The sequence below is a fragment of the Hyla sarda genome, chromosome 2 (assembly GCF_029499605.1).
Source record: "Hyla sarda isolate aHylSar1 chromosome 2, aHylSar1.hap1, whole genome shotgun sequence".
Lineage (NCBI taxonomy): Eukaryota > Metazoa > Chordata > Amphibia > Anura > Hylidae > Hyla > Hyla sarda.
Genome location: NC_079190.1, coordinates 477,429,388 through 477,453,511, shown reverse-complemented (window position 1 = coordinate 477,453,511; position 24,124 = coordinate 477,429,388).

Sequence of the window (24,124 nt, the reverse complement as noted above, 5' to 3'; positions counted from 1 at the left end):
ATTCTGTAGTCTGTGATCTACAAGTACACCCAGATCCTTCTCTACCAGTGACTCTGCCAGTTTAATCCCCCCTAAGACATACGACGCATGCAGGTTATTAGTACCCAGATGCATAACTTTACATTTATCCACATTGAACCTCATTTGCCAAGTGGATGCCCAGACACTTAGTCTATCCAAGTCATCTTGTAACTTATGCACATCCTCTATAGACTGTACCGTGCTACAAAGCTTGGTGTCATCTGCAAAGATAGAAACAGAGCTGTTAATACCATCCTCTATATCATTGATAAATAAATTAAACAACAGCGGTCCCAGTACTGAACCTTGGGGTACACCACTAATAACTGGGGTCCAATCAGAGTACGAATCATTGACCACCACTCTCTGGGTACGATCCATGAGCCAGTGTTCAATCCAGTTACAAACTAAAATTTCCAAACCCAAAGACCTTAACTTACCTGTCAGATGTCTATGAGGGACAGTATCAAATGCTTTAGCAAAATCCAGAAACACTATATCCACAGCCATTCCTCTGTCAAGGCTTCTACTCACCTCTTCATAAAAGCAAATTAGATTGGTTTGACAACTTCTATCCTTAGTAAACCCATGCTGGCTATCACTTATAATACAATTATCCCCTATGTATTCCTGTATGTAATCCCTTATAAGTCCTTCAAACAATTTACCCACAATGCACGTTAAACTTACCGGTCTATAGTTTCCTGGGGAAGACCTAGAGACCTTTTTGAAGATTGCCACCACATTCACCTTGCGCCAGTCCCTTGGCACAATACCAGACACCAGTGAATCTCTAAATATCATGAACAGGGGTACATATATTACTGAACTTACCTCTCTAAGAACTCTTGGGTCTTTTCTGGGCCATTGTAACTTGAAACCAGACTCAACATGCAATGCTGTGGACTGTCCAGATCTGTGAAACGTGTCAATGGCTGGAAGAACCGAATGGGCATTCACTGGTAAAACACCTGTATTACTTAAGCGTATGCACTGACTGGCTGTAGCGCCTCCTACAGTACAGGGAGGTATTACATGGTCTGTATTACTCTTTACTAGTGTTGCTGGCGAATATTCACAATGCAAATTTTATTTGCGAATATCGCATATTCGCGAATTCGCAAATATTCGCGAATATAGCACTATATATTCGTAATTACGAATATTCATTTTTTTTTTTTTCACAGTACACATCACAGTGATCATCCCTCTCTGCTTCCAGCTTGTGTGGTATAAAGAAGGCTCTAATGCTACTGTGTGAGACTGGCATACGAATTTTTGCATATGTGAAAATTTGCATCTGCAAAATTTTTCATATGCGAAAATTTTACGCGAATATTACAAATATGCGAAAATTTCACGCGAATATTACGAATATTCGTCCATATATTCGCGAAATATCGCGAATTCGAATATGGCCTATGCCGCTCAACACTACTTTTTACCTGTGCCAGGGTTAGCTGCTCCTTTGGACACCAGGTGAGGACAGTTCCATTTTACTTTTTTAGGACACAGTGTACTGTACAGGACCCTGAAGAAGCTCCTTTACTCTACATAGACAGTGATTACAGCTCCCAGCAGATCTTTCTTACTTTTATATGTAAGGATTTCCTTATCTATATTAGTTATCGGCTTATTTTTCTTTACTCCTCACTTTTTCTTATTTTTGGATGACATTTTGGTGGCTTCAGAGCCAATTCTGAAGCCACCAAATTGTCTCAACATACAATCGTTTCTACATGCAATTGTCATCCTGGAATTAATATTGTAACTTGAACCACTGTATATAAATGTGTACACAGGTTTTACGCAAATCTGGATTACATCGTGAGCACATATAAAATGCCCACAGAGCGAACATGGGAATATTACTGAGAATCATCAAATGTAATCCCTTTCTGATGCCTCAATATTAGACTGAAAATCTGTATTTTCTGAAAAGAAAATGGTCTGTTTAGTCCATGGATTACTGTCTCTTGGATAATCATGACTCTGGGTAATACATTAGTTTTACAAGCATTTTATACTATGGTGTTGACGTCATCAGAATCCCCGCTCTTCAGTGGATTTGGAGCCATTTCCACACAGCAGATTTTATATTCCCATTATCTGTGATTACAAAAGCAAGCTTTAGGGATCTTGCATTGGAACAATCGTAATAAATAATTCCAAATGAAAGTTAGAAATTTAGAGCAATCTCTTAAAAATGTTTTACAGCAACAGAGGCTTAATACAACATAAATATCAGTGTTGAACAAGTCACAAGTTCCCAAATTCCACAGTATACAATGGGGAGGAGCAGCATGTGCTTCATCTATGGTCCGCCTCAGGTTTATTTGGGGAGGGTCCCTGTTTCTAAATGGAAAAAAACCATCAGGCACTTCCCAAAATATGGATATGGAGACTCTTTATTCAGGATCCATCATGCAGAATATGCGCAGTTTGGACTTGCGTCCTTGTTCAGAACATGTTTTGGAATGTGCCAGCTATCAAGTGCTTTTTCTTTGAAGTTTCCTTTTAGGTAGGTCAGAAGGTGGCTGATTCCTAAGCACTGTACCTATGTGCAACAGGAGAGGTACCCTTTACAAAGTTCAGGCCATTTAATTCTCCCACGATGGTAAACACTGGGGGACAGAAGAAATGGTACAATCCTTATGTTCTCAGGGCGATAAGCTACCTCCAGAAGAGTCTGACAGAAGCTTTCTCTTCTTCATACAGAACTATGGTGTCCGAGCACCAAAGGCTGTCCTGTGGGCTGCGGACCTCCTCGGGCAGACCTGTGGCACAGGTTTTAGGAGACTGGTTGTCATATTTTACCAAATGTTTCTTATATTTTCCATATGCCCTGTAATATATATTATTTATCTGTATTGTGCCTTTAAGAGCTGAGGAGCAGTGAACCCCATGTGACCCTGCATGCCCAATGGGAACCCCTAAATTGTGAGCTCTATAGATAATTGGGGAGGAATTGCCCAGTTCATTCAAGTTCTATGCTGAGTAAAGTGTGGTACAGGAGTGAGTTGTATGTGGAGTAGCTCTGAGGGAAGTCCAGAACAAATCTCTTCTCAAGTCTTATCCAGCCATTCTGCAAGGGATCCCCCGTACAGAGGAAATTCAAGCCCTGGCGGAGAAAGTCACAGAACCTTGTCAGAACCCTAGTGATCTGGAAAATCTTCAGTCTCATATCAAGTCAGTATTAATCAATTGGATGAAAAGCACAATAGGTCCCAGCAAGGCAACAGGGCTCCCAAGGGGTAACACTGCATCCTCTCCACTCTGCACTATACTGTTGGCGTGTAATAACATCTGCACCCTGCTCAGTAGAAAGCAATCATCCGTAACCCGACATTGGTGTGTTTATTTACTCCCCGTGTCTGGCCCAGGAGAAGCTGTCTCCAACCTCGGACCGTGTATAGGCTAACGGTGCCCTGGCATCACGAAGTGATAAGGTATTCCTTACACCCCCGTGTCACCACATGATGAGAAGAGATGGCTATCAGCCTGCCAAACAGTTAGGGAACAGTTATCTTATGTGTATGGTAAGTTTTAGACCAGTGAAGCCACCACAACAATGACCTCCTCAGCATTGGGTTATCATCACAGACATTTTGTGGAATGTACAACTGAGTCTTATTCAGGTACACACTGAGAGTTTTAGAAGAACATGACTTTCATCTAATTGGAGATTATGAAAAAACATAGATTGAGATTTGACATGGTTTATGCTTGTATTGTTGTTAAAGCTTTAATAAGTTGTGATTTCCCAGTATGGGATATGTTCCTACAGTCCTTAAGGACTGAGGGCGTATGGGCACATCCGTGGGAATTCCGGTCCCCACCGCTCGCCGGGCGGGGACCGGACCGGGGTGACTGCTGATATCTATCAGCAGGCACCCCGTGTAAACCCCTAGGGGAGGTCATAAGACCCCCCTTGTCGGCGCAAGACCGGCAATTTGCGGTGATTCCAGGTCAAACGGGTCTCTGGTCCGAGACAGCCCCATTCACCCTTACCCAGCAGGAGTGAGGTGGCACGACCAATCACGACCCTGCTGGGCGGTGATCGGGATGGCGATCATGGCGAAGATTGGGCTGGCGGGGGTCTCCTACCTTTCCCTGGTCCAGTGGCGGTCCCCTCAGAAGCGGTGGTGGCGACAGGAGCAGCAGGATTGGTGGCAGCAGCGGTGGCGGTCCCAGCGGTAGTATACAGCTTAGCAACAACTCTCAGCATACAAAGCCAAAGGGCATGCTGGGAGTTGTAGTTTTGCAACAGCTGGAGTTCCAACTACAACTCCCAGGATGCCCTTTGGTAGTCTGTGCATGCTGGGGGTTGTAGTTATGCAACAGCTGGAGGCACATTTTTTTTTTATGAAAAAGTGTGCATCCAGCTGTTGCATAACTACAACTCCCAACATGCACAGACTACCAAAGGGCATGCTGGGAGTTGTAGCAGTGTGCCTCCAGCTGTTGCAAAACTACAACTCTCAGCATGCCCTTCGACTGTTAATACATGCTGATTTTTGCAGTCAAAAATACAACTCCCAGCATGCGCTGAGATACTCTACATGCTGGGAGTTCTAGTTTTGCAACAGCTGGAGGCACACTGGTTGCGAAACACTGAGTTAAGTAACAAACTCTCAGTGTTTCGCAACCAATGGGGCTCCAGCTGTTGCATAACTACAACTCACAGCATGTATGGTCTGTCAGTGCATGCTGGGAGTTGTAGTTTTGCAAGAGCTGAAGGTCCCACCCACCATGTGAATGTACAGGGTACATTCACACGGGCGGGTTTACAGCTACTTTTCTGCTGCAAGTTTGAGATGCGGCAAATTTTCCGCCGCAGCTCAAACTCCCAGCGAGAAACTCACTGTAAAACCCGCCCATGTGAATGTACCCTAAAAACACTACACCTACACAAAATAAAAAGTAAAACACTACATATACACATACACCCCCCTCCCCCTACCAATAAAAAAAAAATCTTGTACGGCACTGTTTCCAAAACGGAGCCTCCAGCTGTGAAAAACAACAACTCCCAGTATTGCCGGAAAGCCACTGACTGTCCAGGCATGCTGGGAATTTTGCAACAGCTGGAAACACCCCATTTGGGAAACACTGCCTTAGGGTATTTTTGTGGCGGATTCAAATCCCCAATTTAGGCCTCAAATGTGCATGGCGCTCTTTCACTTTGGAGCCCTGTCGTATTTCAAGGAAATAGTTTAGGACCATATATGGGGTATCTCCGTACTCGTGAGAAATTGCATTACACATTTAGGGGGGCTTTTTCTCCTTTTACCCCCTATGAAAAGGTAAAGTTGGGGTCTACACCAGCATGTTAGTGTAAAAAATAATAATTATTACTAACATGCTAGTGTTGCCCCATACTTTTAATTTTCACAAGCGGTAAAAGGAAAAAAAAGACCCCCAAAATTTGTAAAGCAATTTCTCCTGCGCACAACATGGCTCAGGAGTGAGAGCGTGCCATGTACATTTGAGGTCTAAATTGGTGACTTGCACAGGGGTGGCTGATTTTACAGCGGTAAAAACACAAAACAATAAATACCCAGATGTGACCCCATTTTGGAAACTACACCCCTCACGGAATGTAACAAGGGGTATAGTGAGCCTTAACACCCCACAGGTGTTTGATGAATTTTCATAAAAGTTGGATGTGAAAACGAAAAAAAAAAAATTTTCACTAAAATGCTGCTGTTACCCTACATTTTTCATTTTCACAATGGAGAATAGGAAAAAAGCCTCCCAAAATTTGAAGCCCCATTTCTTCTAAGTAAGAACATACCCTATATGTGGATGTTAAGTGCTCTGCTGGCGAACTACAATGCTCAGAAGAGAAGGAGCGCCATTGGGCTTTTGGCAAGAGAATGTGTCCGAAATTGAAGGCTATGTGCGTTTACAAAGACCCCATAGTGCCAGAACAGAGGACCCCCTCCCCGCATGTAACCCCATTTTAGAAACTACACCCCTCATATAATGTAATAAGGGGTACAGTGAGCATTTACACCCCACAGGTGTCTGACAGATGTTTGGAACACAGCACAGCCCACTATTCCAAAGATCTGTCAAACTTCAGTGAGGTGTAAATGTTTACTGAATCCCTTACTAAAATCTGTGAGGGTTGTAGTTTCCAAAATGGGGTCACATGTGGGGGGTCCACTGTTCTGGCACCAAGGGGGGTTTTGTAAACGCACATGGCCTCCCACTTCTATTCCAACCAAATTCCCTCACCAAAAGCTCAATGGCACTCCTTCTCTTCTGAGCATTGTAGTTTGCCAACATAGCACTTTACATCCACATATGGGGTATTTCCATACTAGGAGAAAAAGCCTCCCAAAATTAGTAACCCCATTTCTTCTAATTACCCCTTGTGAAAATGAAAAACTTGGGGTAACACCAGCATTTTAGTGAAAAAAATCTAATTTTTCATTTTCACGTCGAACTTTAGTTAGTGGAAATTTGTCAAGCAACTGTGAAGTGTTAAAGCTCACTGTACACCTTGTTACGTTCCTTGAGGGGTGTAGTTTCCAAAATAGTATGCCATGTGTTTTTTTTTTTGCTGTTCTGGCACCATAGGGGCTTCCTAAATGTGACATGCCCCCCAAAAACCATTTCAGCAAAATTTGCTTTCCAAAAGCCAAATGTGGCTTCTTCTCTTCTGAACATTGTAGTGAGCTCGCAGTGCACTTGACATCCACACATGGGGTATTTCCATACTCAGAAGAGTTGGGATTACAAATTTTGGGGGGAATTTTCTCCTACAACCCCTTGTAAAAATTTTAAATTTGGGGCAAAACCAGCATTTTAGTATAAAAAAAAAAAAAAATCATCATTTACACATCCGACTTTAACAAAAGGTCGTCAAACACCTGTGGGGTGTTAAGGCTCACTGGACCCCTTGTTACATTCCTTGAGGGGTGTAGTTTCCAAAATAGTATGCCATGTTGGAGTTTTTTGCTGTTCTGGCACCATAGAGGCTTCCTAAATGTGACATGCCCCCCAAAAACCATTTCAGAAAAACTCCAAAATCCCATTGTCTCTGTTTCCCTTCTAAGCCTTGTAGTGCATCCACAGAGCACTTGACATCCACATATGAGGTATTTCCTTACTCGAGAGAAATTGGGTTACACATTTTAGGGGGCTTTTTCTCCTTTTACCCCTTGTAAAATTTCAAAAACTGGGTCTACAAGAAGATGCGAGTGTAAAAAATGAATATTTAGAATTTTCTCCTTCACCTATGACTCGCCGACCACCGGCAACCAGGAAGAGGATGGCGGCGGAGACCAGAGTCGGTTACCGGAGGCACCGGGGAGCGAAGGAAGGTATGTATCTATCTATTTTTTTACTGCCGGCAGTATGGGGGACAATTTTTGTATTCTAGAGTTCTCCTTTAAGGTGAAAAAGGGCTCAGTCTTTAAGGGGTTAAGGATAAAGGACCTTTGATATGGTCACATGGTCACATGATATGGGTTGTCACATATTTAAAGTTGTCACATATTTAAATCATATGTTTTTTTACCCAGAGAGCACAAGGCAACCAGATGACCCGGAGCTAGCCTATGGGCCCCTTGCCCAGCCCCCCTTTATATGGAGGTGAGGAGCTGCAATCTCTCTCTTTTGCTCTTGTGTTTCACTTTCTGCTGAGGTCAAGTCCACTCCAGACATCTCAGAGCCAGTGTCCAGTACATCTGGAGGCCTCAAGCCTAAATTGCAGCCACAAGTCAGTTAGTCAAGTCATCTTTGTCTGCTGTCACCAGATTCAGTCAAGTCAAGTCAGTTACAGTCAGTGTGGTTGTGCTAGAGTCTGTCAAGTCACTGCAAGTCCCAGCAAGCTGTGAGGCCCCTCGTGTTACTGGTCCCCTCTCTGGGAACTTTACTATCCTGTAAAGACTGTTAAACTTGTTCAACTTCAGTAAAGCTACCGTTAACCTTAACCTGACCTTAGACTATTATTTACCCCTGCCTAACCTAGGAGTAACAGAATTAGCTTCGGGTAGTTACATAGGCAAACCACTCTCTGGCGTCACAAATAGAGATGCGCAAACTTTTCAAAAATTCGATTCTGCCGATTCGCCGAATTTTCCGATAAAGTTTGTTTCGATCCAAATTTTTTTGCGGCGAATCTATATTAAAAAAGGCTATTTCTAGCCTACATACAGCCTCTATAGGGGTATAGAACACTTTGATGTGTTCTAAAACGCATATGGAGTGTCCTGGGGTAGTGAAATAATACTGTTATTCAGAATAACATGCAGATTACCGGAATCGCTTTTAGAATCACTGCCGCACAGCAGCACAATGACAGAGCCTGGTGGTGGCATCAGTGTCAGGAGACCATATAGTGACTGAATGACACAGTGTGGAGGTGTTGGCAGCATGAGGAGACCATATAGTGGCTGAATGACACAGAGTGGAGGTGTTGGCAGCATGAGGAGACCATATAGTGTCTGAATGACACAGTGTGGAGGTGTTGGCAGCATGAGGACACCAGATAGTGACTGAATGACACAGAGTGGAGGTGTTGGCAGCATGAGGAGACCATATAGTGGCTGAATGGCACAGCTTGGATGAGGCTGAAGCATGAGGACACCACATAGTGGCTGAATGACAAAGCGTGGAGGTGTTGGCAGCATGAGGAGACCATATAGTGGCTGAATGGCACAGCGTGGAGGTGTTGGCAGAATGAGGACACCATATAATGGCTGAATGGCACAGTGTGGAGGTGTTGGCAGCATGAGGACACCCTATAGTGGCTGAATGACACAGCTTGGATGAAGCTGAAGCATGAGGACACCATATAGTGACTGAATGACACAGCGTGGAGGAGTTGGCAGCATGAGGAGACCACATAGTGGCTGAATGGCACAGCGTGGAGGTGTTGGCAGCATGAGGACACCATATAGTGGCTGAATGACACAGCATGGAGGTGTTGGCAGCATGAGGAGACCATACAGTGGCTGAATGGCACAGCCCGGAGTTGCCAGCAGCATGAGTAGGCACTAGGCCTTCACAATCCGTAAGATTAAAAGATAAATTAAGAAATTTAAGCCAAAGATTTTGGATAGCGGGTGCTACCTATGAGAAAATTAGAAATTCCCAGATCCAGGACCAACAGCGGCATCAGTAACCCATATATTGCCTAAATGACACAGCCTGGAGTTGGCTGATGCACGAGTACACACCAGGGCTTCACAATCCCCCCCAAAAAACACCACAATTTTAGAAATTTTTGAAAAAGATTTTGGATAGCGGGTGCTACCTATGAGAAAATTTGAAATTACCAGACCCAGGCCCCACAGCGGCATCAGTAACCCATATATTGCCTGAATGACACAGCCTGGAGTTGGTTGATTCACGAGTACACAGCAGCGCCATAATTTTTTTATTTGAAAATTAAAACAAACTTTGAGTGTGCCGGACCCCATCGTGTGGGTACGAAGGACTAAATCCAACAAACCCCACAGCAACATCAGTAAAGCATATATTGCCTGAATGACACAGCCTGGAGTTGGCTGATTCACGAGTACACAGCAGGGCTTCACAATTCCCCCCCAAAAACACCACAATTTTAGAAATTCTTTTAAAAGATTTTGGACAGCGAGTGCTACCTATGAGAAAATTTTAAATTACCAGACCCAGGCCCCACAGCGGCATCAGTAACCCATATATTGCCTCAATGACACAGCCTGGAGTTGGCTGATGCACGAATTCACACCAGGGCTTCACAATCCCCCCCCCCCCCCCCCAAAAAAAAAACACCACAATTTTAGAAATTTGTAAAAAAAGATTTTGGATAGCGGGTGCTACCCATGAGGAAAATTGAAATTAACAGACCCAGGCCCAGCAGCGCCATCATTTTTTTATTTGAAATTTAAAACAACCTTTGCGTGTCCCGGACCCCAGCGTGTGGGTAAAACACCAGTGGGTAGATACTATTGTTTGGACTTTGACGGTATGGAGCACCTTGACAGCTTAACAGGTACTAAATGGTACAATACTTGGATGTACGTATGCGGTATGCACTGATGAGGGCAGTAATATGCCTAACTATTAGCAGAAAAAACTCTGTATTTTTGTAAAACACCAGCCGGTGGATACTATTGTTTAGACTTTGACGGTATGGAGCACCTTGACATCTTAACAGGTACTAAATGGTACAATACTCGTATATACATATGCTGTATGCACTGATGAGGGCAGTAATATGCCTAACTATACGCAGAAAAAAATCTGTATTTTTGTAAAACAGCCGGTGAATAGTATTGTTTGGACTTGCAAAGTATGTAGCCAGCCCCTTGACAGATTAACAGGTACAAAATGGTACAAATGCACTACAGTCCACTGAACAATCACGTATTTCTGAACAGCAGCAGGACCCAACAGTGCAGCACCACAAAAAATAAAAAATAAATCCAGGGATTAAACCCTAAATTGCACTCTGTCACACAATTCTGAGCAGCAGAAGATTTGTGGAGCAAATAAAAAAATCAATTGGGCTGAAAAATGAGGAGATAGTTCAGGCAGCTTGGAGATCTGTATGAGGCAGCTGACAGCTATCTGCCCCTCTCTGCTGCAATGCTCAATAACGTGAATAGGAGGTTTAGCAATCAATGATCCTTCTCAGAGTAACAGCACAGCACTCTGCACTCCTGCCTTTCCCTAATGCTGATGTGACTAGCAGTTGCAGTGTAACTCTGTGGTATGAGCTATTCACACACACGCAGTCCCGTCCTCTCCATCTGAGTGCATAGATGAAATGAAGAGAGGCAAGATGGCCGCCGATTATATAGGGGCTGTGACATCACAGGGGTCAGTGAACACTGATAGGCTGCATCTCACATGTGATTCAGGGTCAGCCTGCCTACCTTCATTCCCACCGCTGTTTCCCTCCCTCCCATAATCCCCTGCCCCATGTACTCACATGTGGATCCGCCATCTTAGGTCTCCAATAGCCTGGAACGCTGTAAAATGGAGTTTAATGAAGCGATTTGCGCGATCGAATGGCAGCGATATTCGCATTCGTTGCAAATCGAATTTTTCATGAAATTCGTAACGAATTTGGGTTCGTCAACTTCGATTCGCTCATCTCTAGTCACAAACACTAAGGGGTTAACACCATCTACCTGTGGGCAACACCATCTGCCCCTACATCTCACATCGCACCCCGTGGCTCACCACAAAGTCATCAAACTGGCATTAGTGTAGGAGATGACAAGCTTCATGGGTGACTAATAAGGGTCCCAAAAAAGATAGTCAGACCAGGGCTTGTCACATGGGACCAGGGGCTTCATTCTGATTGATTTCCCACTTCTATCAGGCTGGGCTGACTCTGCAGAAGGGGACATATATTCCTGCGTCCTTGGCCATTCTTCTTTTTTAGCACATTGAGTCCTAGAAAAGATCTTGTCTAGTGTCTAGCATAATCTTATATGCTTAACAAAGGCTAATGTAGCCAAAATGTTTCATGTTGGGGAATTAATAAAACACCAGTTTTAATCAAGATCCAGAGCCTCCATTCTTGGTGCTGTGACCCAGAATTTTTTTTAGCTTTTTGCTGAAAGTGTTGTTAGTCTCAATGGAAGTGGTGTTTATATGGTTAGCATCACTATGTTATTTGAATTAAAATGTGTGACTTATCCTTTTCTAAAATATTTTTCTCCAATGTCAATCCAAGGGATTATTCTACAGACTTAATTTACCTAATGCTGTCAGGTCCCATATGGATCAGTTGAATATGTTACAATTTATGCTGTTGGGGTTTGTGTAGAATAAGGTGTCATGTAAAATGTGTTCCCTAATATGGATCTGTGGTAGACCATGGGTGTAGGGGATGTTGCCAGATGGTATTAACCCCTGGGGCAAGATGTTATTAACCCCCAGTGTTCGTGACGCCAGAGTGGTTTTTGGTTCCGAACCACACAAAGGTATCTCCACTATTCCAATGGCTAGATAAGGAAGGGAGAGTCCACAACCAGTTATGGTTTAACGGAGGCTTTACTGAGTTTAACCCCTTAAGGACCAGGGTTTTTTCCATTTTTGCACTTTAGTTTTTTGCTCCTTTTTTACCTAAAAATTTACGGTGAAACAGAAAAAAAAATCATTGTGAGACAAAATTGAAAAAAAAATGCAGTTTTGTGACTTTTAGGGGGCTTCCGTTTCTACGTAGTACATTTTTCGGTAAAAATTACACCTTATCTTTATTCTTTAGGTTCATACAATGAAAATGATATCCTACTTATATAGGTTTGATTTTGTCGCACTTCTGGAAAAAATCATAACTTCATGCAGGAAAATTAATACGTTTAAAATTGTCATCTTCTGACCCCTATAACCTTTTTATTTTTCTGCGTATGGGGTGGTATGTGGGCTCATTTTTTGCGCCGTGATCTGAAGTTTTTAACGGTACCATTTTTGCATTGAGAGGACTTATTGATCACATTGATAGGACTTTTTATTCATTTTTTCATGATATAAAAAGTGACCAAAAATGCACTATTTTGGACTTTGGAATTTTTTTGCGCGTACGCCATTGACCGTTCGGTTTAATTAACGATATATTTTTATAATTCGGACATTTCCGCACGCGGCAATACCATATATATTTATTTTTATTTACACTGTGGTTTTTTTTATGGGAAAAGGGGGGTGATTCAAACTTTTAATAGGGAAGGGGTTAAATGATCTTTATTCACTTTTTTTTTCACTTTTTTTTTTTTTTGCAGTATTATAACTCCCATAGGGACCTATAACACTGCACACACTGATCTTTTACATTGATCACTGGTTTCTCATAGGAAACCAGTGATCGATGATTCTGCCGCTTGACTGCTCATGCCTGGATCTCAAGTACTGAGCAGTCTTTCGGCGATCGGACAGTGAGGAGGCAGGTAGGGACCCTCGGGCTGTCCTGTAAGCTGTTCGGGATGCCGCGATTTTGCCGCGGCTATCCCGAACAGCCCACTGAGCTAACCGGCACTTTTTACTTTCAATTTTAGCCGCGTGGCTCAGCTTTGAGCGCGCAACTAAAAGGTTAATAGCATGCGGCACCGCGATCAGTGCCGCGCGCTATTAGCGGCGGGTCCCGGTGTCACTATAATGCCGGGCCCGCCGTGATATGTTGCGGGGTCACTGTGGGACCCCGCATTATATCACGGGAGCGTGACCAAGGACGTACTCATACGTCCTTGGTCCTTAAGAGGTTAAGACAGATGGTATTATCTTCAAAGCTAGGCCAGATTCCTAGAGAGGTGGCAAGGAACTCAGAAGACCTTGCAGCTTGCTGGGACCAGTTATACTTGTAATAGACTTGAGGCTTGACTATATGCAGGACTTGTCTACTTGTAGTGACAGCAGACATAGACTTATGACTTACTGGAATGACTGTATCTTTGTGGCCTTCCAGGTAGCTGATCACTAGCACTGAGATCTCTGGTCTTTTCTATGCTCAGTAGCAGATGGTAAGAGAAAAGAGGGTGAATTGTAATGGCCGCCCCTTTATATATTGGGGGGCTGGACTAAAGCCCATTGGTCAAGCTGCGGGTCATAGGTTAAGCTGGTGCTCTCTGGGAGAACATGTGACAACAAATCATGTGACTGCATAACATAACATGTGACAGACTTACAGGTCCTTGAGACAACCTCTCACAGGTCCTCTGCTCTATCTATATATTAGGATCCTGTCTATACATTAAAGCAGTATACACAACATTGTGGAAACAACAGGGTAAGACCCTGCAGTGGGGCCCCCAGGTCACTAAGGGTCTCAACCTGACATGGCCTAAGGGTAGTACAGGACCATGTCCTGTACTGGGACATTACAGCTCCATATACATGTACACTTAGCTTGGTCAAGTAATTGTATATGATCTGAATTGGGAGTAAGCGCCTACCACTTTTGGCAAAAGGTTTGGACATGTTGAGATCCAAAAGCCTGGTCCTTCGTTCCTCCGACGGCATGGGAGACCTGATAGATTGAGTCCTGCTGAAATCAGTGGGTTTATCTTACATTCATTTGATGTGTTTGGCCCCAGATTTTTCAGGGCTCAGATAACATTCTTAGTGACTATTAGAAGACTGAACCAGAGTAAACATTTTAGAGTTACTTAGGGACATGTAAGGTGTCACGTAGGCACAGCGGGATGGCTTTCTGTTTATATCTTATCATCACCTCTGGATAAGGTCAGATACAACTGGGTATGGAAGGATAATGAAGCTGTTGAGAGAAGAATGTGGGCCGGTGGCTTTGCATATAGCAGTAACAGTATAGGGGATAGCACAACACAAATGTTGGTAAACCTCATGGGGGAGATTTATCAAAGTCAGTGTAGGTGCACTGGTTTTATATACAGGTGTTGATGGTGTAGTTGGAGTGTATATGCACCAAATTTATTAAATGGTGCAGGGCTTGTGATAAATATGTGGGCTATTAGACATTTATGCGAAATTTCACTTCAGAACACGACTTTCTATAAGCCCCTTCTCTGCGACATCTGTGTAACTTTTTCCACATGCGCGACTTTTGTGCGACTTTTTGAAAGCCAGTTTTGTAAGCCAGGTCTTGGCTGGTGTAGTTTTTTTGTGTAATTGAAGGCTGTGCGACAAATCTGCGAAGTTGCACCTTTTACATCACTGACCACTGCAAAATAAAAGCAGATCTTGTGTAAAACATCTGCAACATATTTGTGACAAATATACACAAAAAACCTGTGTTAATACCTTGATAAATTCCCCACATATGTAAGGGAAAAGTTTTAAAGGGGTACTCCGGTGAAAAACATATTTTTATTTTTTAACCCCTTAAGGACCCAGGGTTTTTCCGTTTTTGCACTTTCGTTTTTTCCTCCTTACCTTTTAAAAATCATAACCCTTTCAATTTTCCACCTAAAAATCCATATTATGGCTTATTTTTTGCGTCGCCAATTCTACTTTGCAGTGACATTAGTCATTTTACCCAAAAATGCACGGCGAAAAGGAAAAAAAAATCATTGTGCGACAAAATCGAAAAAAAAACGCCATTTTGTAACTTTTGGGGGCTTCCGTTTCTACGCAGTGCATATTTCGGTAAAAATTACACCTCATCATTATTCTGTAGGTCCATACGGTTAAAATGATACCCTACTTATATAGGTTTGATTTTGTCGCACTTCTGGAAAAAATCATAACTACATGCAGGAAAATTTATACGTTTAAAAATGTCATCTTCTGACCCCTATAACTTTTATATTTTTCCACGTACGGGGCGGTATCTGAAGTTTTTATTGGTATGATTTTTGTTTTGATCTGACTTTTTGATCACTTTTTATTCATTTTTTAATGTTATAAAAAGTTACCAAAATACGCTTTTTTGGACTTTGGAATTTTTTTGCGCGTACGCCATTGACCGTACGGCTTAATTAATTATATATTTTTATAGTTCGGACATTTACGCACGCGGCGATACCACATATGTTTATTTTTATTTTTTTTTACACTGTTTTATTTTTTTTATGGGAAAAGGGGGGTGATTCAAACTTTTATTAGGGAAGGGGTTAAATGACCTTTATTAACACTTTTTTTTTACTTTTTTTTTGCAGTGTTATAGGTCCCATAGGGCCCTATAACACTGCACACACTGATCTCTCATCCTGATCACAGGCGTGTATTAACACGCCTGTGATCAGCATTATCGGCGCTTGACTGCTCCTGCCTGGATCTCAGGCACGGAGCAGTCATTCGTCGATCGGACACCGAGGAGGCAGGTAAGAGCCCTCCCGGTGTCCGATCAGCTGTTCGGGACGCCGCGATTTCACCGCGGCGGTCCCGAACAGCCCGACTGAGCAGCCGGGATACTTTCAGTTTCACTTTAGAAGCGGCGGTCAGCTTTGACCGCCGCTTCTAAAGGGTTAATACCGCACATCGCCGCGATCGGCGATGTGTGGTATTAGCCGCGGGTCCCGGCCGTTGATTAGCGCCGGGACCCACGCGATATGATGCTTCATATCGCGGGAGCCGGCGCAGGATGTAAATATACGTCCTGCGTCGTTAAGGGGTTAAATCAACTGGTGCCAGAAAGTTAAACAGATTTGTAAATTACTTCTATTAAAAAATCTTAATCCTTCCTGTACTTATTAGCTGCTGAATACTACAGCGGAAATTCTTTTCTTTTTGAAACAGAGAGCTCTCTGCTGACATAATGAGCACAGTGCTCTCTGCTGACACCTCTGTCCATTTTAGGAACTGTAGTATTCAGCAGCTAATAAGTACAGGAGGGATTAAGATTTTTTTAATAGAAGTAATTTACAAATCTGTTTAACTTTCTGGCACCGGTTGATTTAAAAAAAAAAAGGTTTTTACCGGAGTACCCCTTTAAGATCCCTGGAATCATATGTCCCTGTAAGTTAAATAAACAAAATCAAATAAAAAATTATAAGAACTTTTGATATGTCACAAAGAGATGTGAAAAGTTTTGATCTATTTAGATCTGATTGCTTGCTATGGGCAATTTAGATAGTTTTAGTTAAAGTAAAATTTTATTTATTTTCCCAAATATGTGTGTGAGCCCTTTAACTTAACATATTACTTAACTAGAGAAGCACATACTTCAGCACTTTAATCCCCATCTCACAAAAAGAAGGTTTATGGGCGGCTTAATAACTATGTATAAATATATCAGGGAACAGTACAGAGATCTCTCCCATGATCTATTTATACCCAGAAATGTATGTATAACAAGGGGGCATCCTCTACGTCTAGAGGAAAGAAGGTTTCTACACCAGCACAGACGGGGGGTTCTTTAAAACGGTACTCCGCTGCCCTGCTTTGGAAGCCTCGCTCCCCAGCGTCCGGAAGTTTCTTGTTCCGAACGCTGCATGTGGACTTCCGTGTTCAGGGCCGCCCTTTGTGACGTCATGCCTGCGCCCTCGTGATGTCACACCCGCCCCCTCGTGACGTCACGCACGCCCCCTCAACAAAAGTTTATGGGAAGGGGGCGCGATGGCCGTCATGCCCCCTTCCCATAGACTTTCCTTGAGGGGGCGGGCGTGACATCATGAGGGGGCGGGCATGACGTCAAGAGGGGCGGCCCTGAACATGGAAGCCCGCACGCAGCGTTCGGACGCTGGGGAGTGGAGCTTCCGAAGCAGGGCAGCGGAGTACCCCTTTAATGTAATAGCAGTGAGACTGTGGAATTCTCACCCAGAGGAGGTGGTCATAGTGAACTTCCAGTACTTTTGAGGGGCTGTGTACTACAGAGGAAATGTTTTTCTTTTTGGATTTCTCTTATGTCCCCACCACGGTGCTCTCTGCTGACCTCTGGTGTTCATTTTAGGAACTGTCCAGAGCAGGAGAAAATCCCCATAGGAAAGAGATGCTGCTCTGGACAGTTCCTAAAATGGACAGCAGAGGTCAGCAGAGAGCACTGTGGTCATGGCATAAGAGAAAAAAGAAAGAAAAAACATTTCCTCTGTAGTATACAGCCCCTAAAAAGTACTGGAAGGGTTAAGATTTTAATAGAAGTAATTTACAAATCTGTTTAACTTTCTGGCATCAGTTGATTAAAAAAAAAAAAGTTTTCCACGGTAATACCCCTTTTAGTCTGTGTGCAGGGATGCAGAAATGACAGGTACAGAAACTGGATTTAAATAGTTTAGGATCTTTTTATATTTTCAGGCACATCCTGATTATACATTCTTTTTCTAGAAACAAGGAAAGCCCCTTTAATTTCTTTAGACCAGAATAAAATATATTATGGGCTCAGCCATCGCATTGGTCCAAATCATCTTAAAAAATCGGATTGTTCGGCGGTACTGGAAGAAGCAATGCACTGGGTAATCCCTGGCTCAAGGAACAAAAGTTGTAATTGTTCCATTTCTCTATTTATAGTCCATTCTCTTGGGGCCAATTCACAGCATTACAATGTTATACATAACAGGCGAAACAATCTAACATCCTGTTCTGTATAGAATGGTAAATCTTTCACAGCAATTAGGCAGATTTCTTCTAAGTAAACATGGATTAGTCTCATATATCTGGGATTATAAAATTATACTATTATGGGAGATGAATGCTTGTGTCACCAATGCCTCTAAAAATGGAAGCAACTTTGCAAATTGTCTCAATGAAAAAACTCCTGCCGTTTCAAGGGGCACAACTTATATGCAGACTTGTTTGTCTCCATGGTAACAGACTACAAAAAAATCTTGTGTAGTCTGATCCAACAGTCATAAAACTTTCCAAAATTGTTTCAACCTAGCTTTCAGCTGAACAAGCATTTGGTCAAGAACTACTGGCGGGGTACCGTCATCTTTACTAACATACATTTGGTAGACAAGTGAGAATTAATGGCAAAATAAGGGAGTAAAACTGCAGGACTTAAAGGGGTACTCCGCCCCTGGCATCTTATCCCCTATCCAAAGGATAGGGGATAAGATGTTAGATCGCCGCGGTCCCGCTGCTGGGGACCCCGGGGATCACTGCTGCGGCACTGCGCTATCATTACTGCACAGAGCGAGTTCGCTCTGTGCATAATGACGGGCGATACAGGGGCCGGAGCAGCGTGACGTCATGGCTTCGCCCCTCATGACATCATGGCCCGTCCCCTTAATGCAAGTCTATGGCATATATCCCATAGACTTGTATTGACGGGGGTGGGCCGTGACGTCACGAGGGGCGGAGCCGTGACGTAACGATGCTCCGGCCCCTGTATTGCCCGTCATTACGTGCAGAGCGATCTCGCTCTGCGCAGTAATGTTAGCGGGGTGCTGCAGCAGCGATCCCCGGGGTCCCCAGCCGCGGGACCCCGGCGATCTGACATCATATCCCCTATCCTTTGGATAGGGGATAAGATGTCTAGGGGCGGCGTACCCCTCTAACATGATTTTTTTTGTAGTCTGTATCTATGGATACACATTGGTCTGCTTAGGTGTTGGAGACCAGAACGGTAGGATATTTTAAGTCAGGAAGACTATTTGTAAAGTTGCTTAATTTTTATGCATTGGAGCAGTAAAATAAATGGATCTGATTGTTTATTACTATTTTTTATACCATATTCTAGTTTTATTATTTAAAGTAAAAAAAAAGTGCACAAAATGTGAGAATTAAAAAACTGGAACTATACTTTTTTTTTAAAACAAACACTTAGTATTATTATTATTATTTCATTTTGTATTTTTGTTTTCTGTACATCCTAATAGATATTCACTTCTTGCTCTTTCAGGCTTGTCATGGCGTCATTGATAAGCTGGAATGTTTGGAAAGCTTCAACACTGAACTGCATCTGTAGCTGCAGGCTAATATATACATATATATATATATATATATATATATATATATATATATATACACACATTGTATAAACAAATACAAAGCTTTTGCGAAGGAAATGAGGTAAGGTGGAACAGGAAACATTATTCTAAAGTAAATTGTGTAATGTAGACACTAATGGGAGGAGGTGGCACCTCACGGTGTAAAAACAAGATAGCAGTCATTGCTTGAGAAGAGTCTGTCGTGTAGGGATCTATCACCTTGTGAATTAGGAAAGGAAATATATGGTCGTGATATTCACAAAAAAACATCTATACAGTCATTTCCTTGAGAACAAGATAAAAGGATTAGGCAAGGTTAAGCCTCTCCCCATTTCAACAGATATCAGTCTTGTTACCACACAGAATACACTCAGAATAAGCCATCTCTGTTATCACTTTCTGGTGTTGGGTAGGAGACCACTTTGTCCTTATATTTTGCCTAAAGTGCATCAAGAACACTGGGGGCAAATCCTACCCAAAACATGGCACCAATGTCCCTACCAGTGGCTAAAATGAGCAGGCACTGTCACTATGATAGTTTCATTTCCTATAACTTCCCCTCGGTTCTTTCTATTATAGATTATGGTCTAGGGCTAGACGGTATGGCCAAATATGTGTATCACAGTATTTTTGTAACTTATGGCGGTTCCACGGTATATAACTGTATACCCCCCCCCCCCCAAATTAATTATTAGCCAGCGCTGCGCTGTCCCCATCAGGGTAAATACTCACATATCACCCACAATCGCTGTCCTCCTCGTCATCCTGTTTGTTGCGCCCACCAGCGCTGACACAAACATAAACTATAACGCATGTTCCTACGTTGGCCTTACGCTCTTCCTGGGGACGTGAACGTCGGAAGCCGGCTTCTTACATGACAGTGGACTCAACCTATCACCGGCCGAGGCGGAACATCGCTGCGGCCGGTGATAGGCTGATGGCTTTCCGACGTTCCATTCCCTAGGAAGTTGGTCTGGAATGACAGGGAAGGTGAGTTAAAGTTTATTTTGTTTATCTTTTGCAGCCCGGCCATAGGGATACAGGATAGAGCAGTGGTCTTCAACCTACGGACCTCCAGATGTTGCAAAACTGCAACTCCCAGCATGCAACATCTAGAGGTTGAAGACCACTGGTATAGAGTGTCAGCACCGGCGGCCGCAACAAACAGGAGGACGAGGTGGGCAGCACTTGCGGGTGACATATGTGAGTAGTTCCCCCGATGGGGACAGCGCAGCGCTGGGCTCATAATTCATTTGGGGGGGGGGCAGAACAGCACTCGTGGGACACATATGAATAGTTCCCCGATGTGTGGACAGCACAGCGCTGGGCTGATAATTCATTTATTCCCGAGGGGGAGGGGCCAAACCAGTATTGCAGTATGGGTTAAAATTCATATCGTGCAGCACAAAAATTTGGGTATTCGGTATGAACCGGTATACCGCCCAGCCCTATTATGGTCACGTACTGAACAGACAGGAAGAAGCCAGGTGGAGCCAACAGAAGATGAAGTGGTTTCACACTTTCCTAAACTCCTATGAGTTTAGATGCATGTAGTATTGCATGGTGTATCTAAAATTTAGATGTTTTTTTTTTTTCCCACTAATTTACAGGTCAAATTGATAGATCAGTTCTCACTGTAGCCGAGAGGAACCCAATGTAGTCCTATGCCTCTGTTATATCCCTACATCAAGAGCCAGTTTTTTTTTTTTTTATGTGTTACTTCACCTGAAAACCACCCGACCCTAGATATTTCTCCAAAGCCAACTCCAGTTCTATCCTCATGCCAATTCTGGAACTCATTCCAGCCCACAGTGCCAAGAACTAATGATCTAAATGACTTCCCTGAATTGTTTCAAAAACTTGAACTTGGGTCACCTAATACCTACAGAGTAAAGTGACCATGCAGCTATTCCCCAGACATTGGCTGACATTTATTATTGTCTTTAGACTGTTTTTTGTGTCTACAAAAGGCGCAAAAAAGGCGCAAGCAGGATTTATTTGTGCCTTTTTTGTGCCTTTTGGTTTACACATTTCTGCTGATTTTGAGTTGAAATCCACTGATTTTGGCAATACACGTGATATGGAAGGGTTTTATAAACTGCACCTTTTTTGTGAAAAGGCGCAAAAAAGTCGCAAAGCCACTGAAAAGTCTCTAAAACTACACCCCCACAAGCTAAGTCTGGGCTGATGTAGTTTTAGAGACTTTTCAGTGGCTTTTTGTGCCTTTTTTTGTGAAAAGGTGCAGTTCATAAAACCCTTCCATATCATGTCTATTGCCAAAATCAGTGGATTGCAACTCAAAATCAGCAGAAATGTGTTAACCAAAAGGAGCAAATAAACCCTGCTTTGCGCCTTTTTTGCGCCTTTTGTAGAAACAAAAAAAAATCTAAAGACAATGATAAATGTCAGCCAGCTGAGCTTTTTGGTGTATGTGAAGAGAGAAATTTCTGAAAATGTGACCAGCACAAAATGTATCAAATGCTCTGTGACCATTTAATAAATGTGGTGCTCCTACACATTACCAGGACAAATAAGGTTTCAGTGACCCTGGGCTTCCCAGGGTCAAAGGTTTTTGTTTACACATTACCAGCACACAAAAAAAAGGTGTAGAAAAATGCTTCTGATAAATGCCAGCCATTATGAGCAAAATGTATGCTATGGTCATTAAGGATGTAGGGCGTATGCATACGCCCGTGGGAATTCCCGTCCCCGCCACTAGCTGGTTGGGGACCGGACCGGGATGCCTGCTGAAATCATTCAGCAGACATCCCGGCACATCGCCGAGGGGGGTCCTGAGACCCCCCCATGTCGGTGATCGCAGAAAATTGCATGTCAATTCAGACATGCGATTTTCTGCTATTCCGGGCTGATCGGGTCTCTGGTGACCCGATCGCCCAGAAAATAGGGATGATCAGAGCTGTCAGTGAAAGCCCCGATCATCCTGAGGGATAGGAGCAAGATTGCAGTGCAGCGATCTCCTCCTATCCCCTGCCATTGGTCAGAAATTAATTCTGACCAATGGCAGCGCAGGACAGGGGGTTGCCATGGAAACCCCCCGCTCTGACCACCTCTGGATGTCAGGCAGAATGGGGGAGAAGATGGTGGCCGGTACCTGACGAGAAGATGCGATGGGGCCCGGCGATCATCGGTGGAAACAGCGGAGATCAGCGGCGCAGGTAGGGAGACGGTTGGGGGGAAAGGAATGGGGCAGTAAAGCGATCTTTACTGCTGCCCTTCTAGTGGGTGCCAAACTGCAACTCCCAGCATGCCCAGACAGCCAAAGGCTGTCTGGGCATGCTGGGAGTTGCAGTTTTGCAACATCTGGAGGGTCACAGTTTGGAGACCACTATTACAGTGGTGCCCAAACGGTAGCCCTCCAGATGTTGCCAAACTACAACTCTCAGCATGCCTAGACTACCCAGGCATGCTGGGAGTTGTAGTTCTGTAACATCTGTCCCTTCAGATTTTGCAATTTTCATGAACATTTTGAAAATTGCTGCCATACTTTGAAGCCCTCTGAAGACATATTGTATTTGTGAGTCAATATGAAATTTATTTTGAATATACATTTTCTTTACAAGTAGAGAGCTTCAAAGTTAGAAAAATGCAAAATTTTCAAAATTTTCATGAAATTTTGGGATTTTTCGCCAACAAAGGATGCAAGTAACACCGAAAATTTACCACTAAAATAAAGTAGAATATGAAACGAAAAAACAGTCTCAGAATAATCGGTAAAAGCATTTTAGAGTTATTTATGCATAAAGTGACAGTGGTCAGAATTGCGAAAAAGGGCTCAGTCCTTAAGATAAAAATTAGCTGCATCCTTAAGGGGTTAAAGGAGTACTCTACCCCTAGACATTTTATCCCCTATCCAAAGGATATTGGCTGCGGCACCCCAGAAATCAGGTGCATGCGGGGCAGAGGCTCGTGATGTCACGGCCATGCCCCCTCAATGCAAGTCTATGGGAGGGGGGTGAGGGCAGTCACGCACCCTTCCATAGACTTGCATTGAGGAGGCGTGGCCGTGATGTCACTGGACTCCCGCGCTGCACCCGACGCTGTAAACGAACGCCGGGTGCAGCAGGGAGGAAATAAGATGTCTAGGGGCGGAGTACCCCTTTCAGGAGGACCAGTGCTCAGTCAAAAAAACTGTATCTCTGGTGCTGCAAGAGAATGGATGACATGGAGTCTGCAGCTCCAAGACACAGAGAGCTGGGGCCACAGTCTGACTCCCCCATGATCAGATATAATTTTTATTTTTTGGCTTAACAATTGCTTTATGTCGTTACATAGTTACATAGTAAAAGAGGACTGTTGCCCCTGGAGACTAAACCTTTTTTTTTCTCCAGACTGAGGGAGCCCCCCCCCTCCCTTGTCTTTTAAGGGGGGGGGGGGTACCTGGAAAGTTTTTCCCAAAATGTTCTATATGGGCCATTCATATACTTAAATAAGTTGATCATATCATTAACTAGAGCTGGTCATACATATCAGATATATATTGGCCAAACCTGTCTACTTTGGGGAGACCGGTCGAACCCCCTAGTTAGATGTTGGGTGAGAGAAGGATTGGTCATTTTGAATTTCAACTGCCCCAACTTTGATCTCAGGGATATAAGCTACCACCAGAGGGGTCTTACAAAAACATACTCCCCTTTTCCCATTTGCTTAACCGAACCTGTATGTGGGTGGGTGATTTGAAAGGCATAGCTGCCAACAAGAGCGCTTTGATTTATTTTCCTACAGTATATATATATATATGTACCTGTGTTATCCCGGTATCGCATCCTATACGGTACCTTGCCTCGTGGGCT